Consider the following 11,550-nt stretch of genomic DNA (forward strand, 5'->3'; position numbering starts at 1 on the left):
AGCTTTAAAGGACAATCACAGGTATTTTTCAGTAATTTTTTATTCAATGAAACAATACCGCAATTATGTGTTCCGTATTGTAAACAAACGAATCCTATTCATCCCGTTATAATGATGTTGCTGGTGGTTTAAGAATTTTTGTTGTTGTAAGTGTATCTTTAGTTGTATTTTCAAAGGAACGTTTACGGAGAATATTTATGGCCGCCTAAAACTAAATCCTGCCTACAATGACCACAACAATGAACCGGAAAGACAAATTTTGCCCATCATAGTCTCGCAACCTGTCTTCTACCTCCCGCTTAGATATGACCTGGCCACTGTATTCTCATACATCCTCCCCAGCCCGGTATTCATGCGAAACAAACGTTCGAGGGTCCAGAAACAACATGGATATGCTGATTAATGCATGTGTTCATATTCAGTGCACCAAACCATAAAACATGATGTAACCAAATTAAAATTATTACCGTCTAAGGATATTCACTGTCAAAACTAAATAAAAGAAAAAAAAACACACAATGCAAACATTGACAATTAGTCTGTCAGCCATGATTCACAAAATACAGGCGATCCAGATTAGTAGCTAGGCACATACTCTCGAAGTGAAAGTGACCAGACGCACCATAACACTGACGTGCTTTGTTGGGAGTGGCATGTCTGTTGCGGGGAAACTTTATATGAAGAGAACAATGCAAACAAATGCCTCTGCGGCGATTCTTGTGACGTTGCCACTATTACAATATCTAGGCCCTCTACACACTTGCAAAGTTGTTCAGTTGAGTCCGTAATTGGAATGTTTCAGAGTATACACAATTCCACCATAAATGTCAACTTCTTTAGTCAAAATTAGGCCTAACTTGACATGATGAAACCAATGCGGTTGATTCATAATATGTTACACGAGGTGGACAGGGTATAAAAAAGTGGATTTCTTTCATTGTCATTGTACTTCCAGGGGATATGGCCGTAATTGAGATTGACATAATTACATGTAATATGTCATTCATCAAGTTCCACTAAAAATATGTCTGAAAAATTGTGATTAGTGTATTTTTTTTAAAAAGTTATTTATTTCGAGCATGACGGAACCTATCTGCCGCATTAGATAATGGCATAACCCTTCTTGTGTCGATCACGAGACGCTATAACCGCTTTGCAACACACGATCACGCTACATCCAAAGAGTTCTTTGAGAGAAAAAAAAAACACTTCTGACAACGAACTGGTTTACATTATCGATAAATAGTGTTGTTCAATTTCCGGTTTTAAACTAAATGTGCCTATGTTGAATTCCAGTGAATCCCGGAAATTGAACAAACCACCCTTTTTACCTTCTAGATGTTCCAAAAATCGTATTTTCGCTTGGAATGAAAGAGAGTGCTAAAGCCGATCTGTTTAGTGTTACCATATCAATGTGGTGAAAGGGCGGGCAAATTCTTCACGTTATTTTCAAAGGATTATTCATTAATTTTGGGGCTGCTGCACCAATTTAATAAGTTATGCCTTGATAATTATGTAAAATACATTGTTATAAAAAGTTATGTGAAGGTTCTTGAATGTGTCCAACCTTGACACACAATGACACAATGTTTTATTTGGAAAAAGAGGCTATTGTACTCGTGTAAATTCTCCAACTAAAATCCCATCTAAATTTAATTCTTTTTCAACATGTGCATACCGTGGTAGATAGAAAGACGTATTTACTGTGTGGTAGTATGAACGTGGTTTTAAGTGGCCGTGGGCCGAGACTCATTACGTGTGGTGGATACAGCTGCAACCGTATATGATCTTCATGAGTTATATAAGTAAAGCTGAAAAGAAGGAAATGAATAATATCCAGGTAGGACACGCCTCGGTGCAGCTCGACGAGACACGTTGTGTAACGATTCTGAGCCTATTTCCTTCTGACATAATTACATGTGGTAATTGTCTTTGCTTAAAGTCTTTCATTTATTCCTGGAACAAAATAATTAATAGCTTCGGAGTATTATTAATTAATAAACGGAGTATAGTTATTTTAATTTTGGCTATAATATTCGGGGGGGGGCTCTAAATCCAGATAGGGTCCAGACAGCCAGCAAAGGTTCTGTAAGTCATCATGGTCCCTAGAATTGTGTTGGTGATCTATAGCAGGTTTTCATAATGTAATGTCCCAAGAGTGCTATTAGTTTAAACTATTTTAACTGTCACATTCTGGTGGTTTTGCTGTCCTTCTTCGACAGACTTTGATAATATGCATTCATTCCTATCCTGTCTCAAAAACTTTCCCGTCACGATATGGCGGCACTATCGGCGATGTACGTGACGTTAAATATTAACTCACTCACTCATTCAACGTGAGAAAAGAACATTGTTTTCATATCTCACTTTCCTCGCCAGCTTTGAAAATGAACGTCCTGAGACGATACATTGAAATATCCTTATAGGTCTGTACACTCCGTTTCGGGTCTGCTTAACTGTCAATCCAAAGAAGTTTCCTAAATATAAATATATTTATTTATATCCAAAGCATTCATCTACCTGGTAAAGGAATTTTATACCCAAAGCAGATTACCTGAATACTGTTTTTAAGATAACATTTATGATGGTGATACTTATTACCCATGTGGGAATTCATCTTACATCTTTAAACTTTATCCTAATGCCATTTGGTTACCGATGCAAAGGCTGTTATGTCATTATTATAATTTGGGGTGTTAGTATAATACAGAAAGGACCCCGTGCATACGTATGGATTCTGCCTGAAAAAAAAAACGAAACCAAAACATTTGTTTTCTGTTGCGTAAGCATAATATAACGACAGCAGGATGATGAACTAGAACGACATCAAGAGGAAATCTGCTGTCGCATGTACTCCAGTGTTTTACTCATCGTAATTTCTTTCTTAACTTGATCCCAGTTTTTCATGCAATTATATACCACACTCATGCTTAAAAAACATTTACTTGACATGACACGTCTCGTGCATTGGCGTCATTTGGCGTACAGCGTGTCACCCTAAGCATATATTCCTGTCGCCTATATATCTGCATGTCACAACTACGATAATGTTCCTTAACACCTACCCCAAAGTGGATGGTTGGATAGATAGTCGTCTCAGGACATTCGGGCATGCTTTCTTTTGCATTAATATTAATCTGCAGTGCTGTTTTTTTGTTTTTTTTTAAAAAAAACCCACCAAAACATGTATTTAACGTCTGCGAACTTTCGGCAACACTTGGGTTTTCTATAAAATTCTCTCGATCTAACAACCTGGAGATTTGTTCAGTGCTAAACCATTGAGAAATTACTGTCTAGATATATGCTATTGGTTTTTGTTCTGATTTTTCAAATATACACGAGAATACATATTACTCATAACATCACTGTTTCGAGCACACTAAATGCCATCGATATGTCTGCACGAAGCTAATAATTCAATAACGGCTGTAAATATTATGGTAGCTGACAGACAATCCGCCACAAAGAGCACCTATTCATATTTAATACATCTATCTGATAACCCAAACAAAATAACACTGTAATAATATGTAAATAAATTGAATTCATATTTCACATGGAGGCCCGTTTACGTTTTGTGTCCTTCAGAAGTTACCGTTCCGCTCAGTGCCCAAGAAGTGACATGGCAGCATCAGGCTATGGGAAACATATGGTTTGTATCATAATGAGAGTCTTCAGTTCGTAACAGCTGCATGTGAGGCTATGCTTGTCTCATTCGTTGTTCCCATGACACAATTTATTTTTAAATTTAGACGGAATAGTTTGCTCTAGCCTTTCGAACTTGGAACCAGACATCATCCGTGTGTTCCGCTTAATCCATACCCGGAAGACCTCATTCTATCGGCAACTTAACTACTATTTAGTCAGGGACATAGGATTGGTTTAAATTAATTTACGAAGGTAGTTTTAGAGAGTTGGCTTTTCCTTTGATCTCTGTAGATCTAGTGTTGTATGAACCATCGGCATCGAAGTATGCCATGATATTCCGCGCACCTGGCATGCGACATGTCTTAATTTTTGTGTTTTACATGCTGGCATGCATGGTATTTACCTAGTAATATAAGTTTTACTCATGACTTTGAGATTCAGACGTTGAGTTATACCATACGGTTGACCTTTCTGATGTCCGGTTATCCTGCAGAGCAACTTATGCGCATTACATCCACCTGGCGATCTGATGCATGGAAGCCACATTATTTTAGATAAAATAAAAACCCCAGACACTTCATAAATTTAAGGGAGAGTCATTCATATTTAATCTAATTATGAATAATAAAGAAAATGGTGTAATAAATCTGAAGAAACCAAATTTTCATAAAACTGTCAAACAGTAACATGTTATGCTTATTTACTTAACTTTAGCAGACAATGGTTACATCAGTATTGAAGTATGCTATTGCAGCTGCGCAGAATTGCCAGACGCACAGAATTTCATATCTTGATTCGATGGCATGAGAGGTCACATTTTTTCAAGAACCGACTTGATAAAAGAAAACAATGTATACATTTTTACAGTACAGTGAATATTTGAGTCGTTTTAAACAAATGAAGGAATTCTTGTCCCAGTTCAAATACTTAAATATTTCTTCTAACTTCTTGCAATGTTTCAGCCCATCATGAAAATTAAGGCATTATATTTGCATATCCATGTTTATTTGTGGACAAATGTATTTAGATTTTTTATTGCAGCCCTTTAAAGGGCGAAATATTGAGCTGTTTTCATTGTCCCTCAGTCAGGGTGTTGTTCGTTTTTCATCTCTGTTGATACAAATTCACTAAATTACTTAACTTTTGGGGGCTGATTTCCTGTGTATTAACTGTTTAGGTCACACTCATAAGGATTGAAAGAAGTTTGACTTCATATTTCTTTTAAATAGACATGTTTTATAGTTGTCCCTCAGGTATTGTTCTTTCCCGTAACGACAGCCTCAAATTTGAAGTAATGTATGATCCCTGATGCCAAGATACTTCTGCATGCTCTTTGGCACTTCCTGTGTTCTCATGATAACAAAAGTTTCAGATGTTCTATTGACTGAGAGTTGCGGGGAAAGGACTTCAAATATTACGACTTACAGCATATATTTATTAAGCGCCTTTCCTGCAACAATACTGTTGCACTGACATGTACAATATTGCGAAATTTTGTTTCCATGATTTCATCTGAACTGTGAAACATTTGAAACTTGCAAAGTCCAATTTTTATGAGGGGGCATTGATTTTCTCATAATGTAATTTGTGTTGATGTACTTCTTTCCTATAACATTCTTTCCTGTAACGCTAAAAAATATAACAGGAAAGAAAAATCAGACGTTTAAACATGATGTATGTATAATATACATTTGTATCTTAATAAATTATTAGGTGTGAACATTTCACTCTTTTGGTTCAATATATTATTATGTTTACACAATGTGAAAAACAGATGATAAATGATAATTTTGTCCTCAGGCGGTTTCAGCAGAGAATGGTAATTACGGGAAAGAATATATCTGCCACTGTGATTATCATGTTCACGATTTTACTAACATCTTACTCCACGTAGGAGTAATCATTACACGAATATTATTCTCTACCGTATGTGTATGCAAGTAACAGCATTTGCTGGATGTACATACTGACTTAACAATGAAATGCAACCGTTACAGTGAAGAATTTATTCTGTTACTGTAAAGAACGTGCATCTTACTGTAGTGAAAAAACGGCAGTTGACAGAAGCTTTTTGTGTAAAGCATGTATATATCTTAATATATTCTTAGGTGTAAGCCTGTGTAAACACACACTTTTTGGTTATATTGATGTCTATGTAATGTGATAAACAGATTGTTAAGTGACATTTTTTGTCTTTCCTGTAACAGGCATATATCTTTCCCGTAACAATATTTTTTTTTGTATTTTTTCATGCTTTCAAATAATGATTTTGATTAAAAGATACTGTATCAATAATGTAACACAATGTTTTCTTAAGTGAGGTTTTGCTGAAAACTCCAATATGGAAACCTAGTTTTTGTTTGATTTTTTAGAAAGGATACATACAAACCCATTTTAGCAAAGAAATCCATGCAAATTCAAACATTTATGTGGATGTCCTTACAATCTAAGCTTATCTTCGTGTCTGTCACACAATGTTGCTAGGAATATTATTTTTATAACGTGGGTCATCATCTAAAGTGTTGTTATGGGAAAGAAATTTGGTGATTTGAGAAAACAAAAAAACAAACAAAAACATTTGCAATTAAAGGCGGAGTTTTCTTAGGTTTAGAAGGAGCAATGGCGTATGATGCTATTTGAAGAATGAAAAAATAACTTTCCAATCATTTCATTTTGTCATTTCATGAGAACCAAATATTGGCATATTTTGAAAACGACTCACTTATGGACATGAGAGTTTTCGAGATTGCATATCGCTTGCAAGTTCAGACCAGAAGGAAATAACTCTTGCAAAAGTAACTGAATTGACGTCTTCCAAATTCACTGTAAAGCATGTATGAAGTAGTACCATCTTGATTTGAGACCAACTATCAACTTTAAAAACTTTAGGTGAACTTTATCAACAGTGACTCTTGTTTCTTTCTTTCTGTCCAAACCTTATTTTCGCCTTGAGGGAATCATGAATTTGGAGAAGTACCTTTTCTTTAATTGTCTTGTATTGTAGTTTCAATTTTCTGCATATTGCCTTTCGCCGTTTTGACGTTGGACTCCCTGATGACCTAATTTTAAGGCACAGCTCTATCCATGAAATGTTCCTTCTAGTTTCATGAAGTTTTTACAAGAAACCGGTCTTTTCATTCGTCATTTGTTAATATTCTTAGAGGTATTGTCTTTAGAAACCGTGGGAAGTTCCTTCAAGGTTCGTGCGGCAGCAGAGGCACAGCAATTTACGTAGTCTGCAGAAAGGTTTATGGAGATAACTTCATTACGTACATCAATTTCATTTTGGGGAAAAAGACACTCATTTTGGGGAAAAGACACATTTAGTTGTTAAATTTCCTCATAAATAGAACTTAACAAGACAAACAGGATTTTCGGAAAGGTCTGCAACCGAAGAAGAGGAAGGGCGAGGGTCCAAAATTTCGGGGCCAATGGCTCTTTCTTGGAAGAGTTTCCGTCCGCAAAATGAAAGAGGTTTACGCGAACGTCCATACGAAGTTTTGGGTGTGCTGCCACTTGAGCATTTTGCTCTTGCAAAGGCACCTTACGGGCACTGGTGGATGGTGGAACTGGCTCATGGGGTATGAGATGTTGTAGCCGCCGCAGTTGATGTTATGACCTAGATATTATTGCTCGGGTTCTGTGCCTTCCACTGGGGCAAGTCCCATCTCCAGTAAGATTGGGTTGACTACAGGAGGAAGGCTGACTGGGCTGCAGAGTTAAAAGATGTTTCTCTCCTTGTTTGTTAGTAACCCAAAGGAAAACCAACTTGGGGGGGGGGGGGGGGGGTCAGCCCTTATTGGGTGATATACGTTAGGCTCAGGGAATAAAATTTCCCTATCTGGGCCCACCACGGAGAGACGTAATCATCAGGCATTCTTATTAAAATATTTAGAATTTTTTTTAAAAGAATATAGTTGATTGTGATGGACAGAATCTTACATTCATCATGAACATTATTCATATCAGAATACATCTTAACTGCAACAAATAGTGCATTTATGGTCACACAATCAATGTTATATCTAAGATATCTAAGCACATCACTGAGGTACATTTTCAAGTGGTCATAATTTATTCTGCCCAAGTTCGATTTTGTTTGTTTTTTCCCCCTACGCATCATAGGAACCTATAATCAATATAAGGGACAAATTTACTGGTCGGGTCAAATTCTACGGGACTGTTTCTGTGATACATGTCTTTAAAAAGTAAGTATTCTGGTGAGGAACAGCATTAATTCCACATTTGTTGCAGTGGTGCATCTAGGAATTACCAAATGTGGGTTATGCAACTCATCAACTTTTCAAATGCGGGTATCCACGGACACTTACTTCATAAGTCGCAATTTCCATCGGCATTTCTACTTACATAATTTTTTATGAATGAAAAAGAGTGGGTAATGCATCGTTTTTTTAGGCTCACACATCACTGGTATTGAGAAAACATTCAAAGTCCCACCTGTTGAAACTTTCTTTAATGTTTTTAACTGTGCTGACGCGTTTGCCATGTTTGAGAGCGCCATTAGTTCTGCTCACGATAGCGTGGTATCTGACAGTCAATCAGAACAACTGTTACTTCTCGCCATGTATTTGTTTGTTTCACATTAATTTCAGACTCGCTGTGCGCACACGCCAAATACATAGTTTTATGTCTATTACTACTTATTTTATACCTGTATGTACAAAAGACCCGGAGTGGAGAAATAAATAGCTTGATTTATCCCAATAAGTTCTTGTATAAACACATCTCGCCACCACCGTTCTTCCCGCACATCCCCTTCTCACAACTATCAAAACACTCATTACTGATGCAACTGCAATAGCACTTTGTTTTGAGTGTATTTACACTATCGGTATGCGTACGTCCAAAGCGGAATTGACCAGTAGATATTTTTACACGCTCTGCGCATGCGCACAGCGAGTCTGAAATTAATGTGAAACCCACGAATTAAGGTTGTTTATATTTCAAGCAAGTTTTTCCTAAATTTGTTTGTCTTTCGTTTCAAATATTCGATACTATATTTAACCATAATTTCCTATAACTATGAAGGTTACACTTCATTAATACAAAATTGCGTACATAATATTAATTTGGTGTGACATCACAAATTAAAATTGCGTCTTGTTAACTGAAACTGAGTATATAACGTACGAAAGCCTAATGCTGCCACTTTTGTAGCACAAAATATTTTTTCAAAGGCAATTCTCGTTACTTCAATTATTTACTCGTTGCTTCGAGTATTTTCTCGTTATTTCAATAATTTTCTCGTAACTTCGAGTATTTTCTCGTTGTTTCAAATATTTTTTCGTTGCTTCGAGAATTTTCTCGTTACTTCAAGTTTCTTTCAAAAACTTCAAATTTCGAGTATTTTCTCGTTATTTCAAATTTTTTTTCGTTGCTTCGATTAATTTCTCGTTACTTCGAGAATTTTCTCGTTACTTCAAGTTTCAGTCAAAAACTTGAAATTTCGACTATTTTTTCGTTACTTCAAGTTTCTTTCAAAAACTTGAAATTTCGAATATTTACTCGTTGCTTCAAGTTTCTTTTAAAAACTTGAAATTTCGAGTATTTTCTCGTTGCTTCAAGTTTCTTCTAAAAACTTGAAATTTCGAGTATTTTCTCGTTGCTTCAAGTTTCAGTCAAAAACTTGAAATTTCGAGTATTTTCTTGTTGCTTCAAATATTTTTTCGTTGCTTCGATTAATTTCTCGTTACTTCGAGAATTTTCTCGTTACTTCAAGTTTCTTTCAAAAACTTGAAATTTCGAGTATTTTCTCGTTATTTCAAATTTTTTTTCGTTCCTTTGATTAATTTCTCGTTACTTCGAGAATTTTCTCGTTACTTCAAGTTTCAGTCAAAAACTTGAAATTTCGACTATTTTTTCGTTACTTCAAGTTTCTTTCAAAAACTTGAAATTTCGAATATTTACTCGTTGCTTCAAGTTTCTTTTAAAAACTTGAAATTTCGAGTATTTTCTCGTTGCTTCAAGTTTCAGTCAAAAACTTGAAATTTCGAATATTTACTCGTTGCTTCGATTCCTTTTTCTTAATTTCTAAGTTTAATGGAGGTAGCATGTATATTTTAGATCTGCCCCGAGCAAGATGACATCCTCATAGTCACAGCCTAAGTCACATGTCCATGGATACAGCAAAAACAATAAAATTCATATCTGAGTATAACCATCAAATGGCACATCTATGGATCATGCTTGGTACGTGTGCCAAATTTCATGAAGCTAGCATGTATAGTTTAAGGAAATCTTCTCCGAACGACATGACACCCTCATATCCACAGCCTAAGTCACATTTGGGAGGAAACCGCAAAAGGTTCATATCTGGGTTTAAACCCCAAATGGCAAACCTATCTATCATGCTTGATACGTGTTCCTAGTCTGATGAAGTTATCATGAATAGTTTAGGAAATATGCTTGGGACGGTATCGACCCCCCAAAGGACAGACCACTTAAAACAACACATTTTATAGTTGGTTGCACAAGGCTTAATTAAGCTGTGTCGTTGAAAATTGTGGTATGTGTCCTGATGAAAAAGACAACATTAGGTTTAGAAATGGTTATACGACCTCTGGCCATATGAAACTTTAAGTGTTATTGAAATTGTCCATTAAATATTTTCAAGAAAACTGCTTCGCCACATGTTGTATGTGGAGACTGGAAGCAAACCAATTCGTACTGATATTCATACCAAAATGGTATGCTTTTTGAGCAAATTGACTTCAGTCAAATCCTCAAAGTTATCGAATATATGGTATCATTTCACAGTTAAGTCTTATTTGCGGTTCACTCCAAAATGACAGACCTCCTGTAAGATAAATTCAGTTAGTACACTAGTTAGCTCAGCCATGCTCTCCACCCCTATTCCATTAATGAGTTCACTTGGAGTCAGTACATAGTATACAGTCTGTTCAATCTTGGAATTCAAGCAATACTCAATCATCAAAAGGATTTCATTTCACAATGTATGAACTTGAAGTTATTCCAGAACCTTATTTTAAATTAACCTTACAAAGTAGAATTTCACTGAGAAAATTTAGGACAACAAATCATAGGTTACTAATGGAAACAGGGCGCTGTCTGAATGGTTTGAAAGAAAGCCGACTTTGTAATCTTTGTAAGCAAGCCATATGTGACGAATTCCATGTTTTACTAATATGCCCACCACTTGTCGAACAACAACGAGTATCATTTTCAACAAAATATTTCAGTGTGAATCCCTCTACCTGTACATGTATTTTTCTCATGAAATGTGATTATCAACCACTCACTCTCAAATTATCCAAATATATGACACACTGTGCCTTTTCAAATGATATCCAGTCACTACAGAGTATAGTAACAACACATTTCCATCTTTCTTAATTTACTTGTAATTAGAGTGAAAAGTAGTCGAGAACTGAGTTGCTTGAGAAGCTGAGAATGTTCTCAAGCACTTTTAATATAAAAAGTCTTAATATAAAAATCATAATTCATTACATGAATTAAAACAAAGTATAGTTTCCATATCTGGGCACATGTTATTATTATCAGCTTAATTAAGCCTTATGCAAACAACCCTAAAGTGTGTTGTTTTAAGCGGTCTGTCTTTTGTGAGGTCTGCTTTATGGGAAGATACCGCGGTTCCAAGGGTGCGCATCCTCCCTATTGAACTGAAAGTTTGTTTTATGACCACTGAAACTCGGGTGGTGTAGGGTGTGTGTGACTGAGGATGTCATCTTGATCGGGGTACATCTCCTAAAATATACATGCTAGCTTCATCAAACTTAGAAATTAAGGACAATAAAATCGAAGCAACGAGAAAATATTCGAAATTTCAAGTTTTTGACTGAAACTTGAAGCAACGAGAAAATACTCGAAATTTCAAGTTTTTAGAAGAAACTTGAAGCAACG

Source organism: Haliotis asinina, chromosome 13 (genome assembly GCF_037392515.1).
Source record: "Haliotis asinina isolate JCU_RB_2024 chromosome 13, JCU_Hal_asi_v2, whole genome shotgun sequence".
In the NCBI taxonomy this organism is placed as follows: Eukaryota; Metazoa; Mollusca; class Gastropoda; order Lepetellida; family Haliotidae; genus Haliotis; species Haliotis asinina.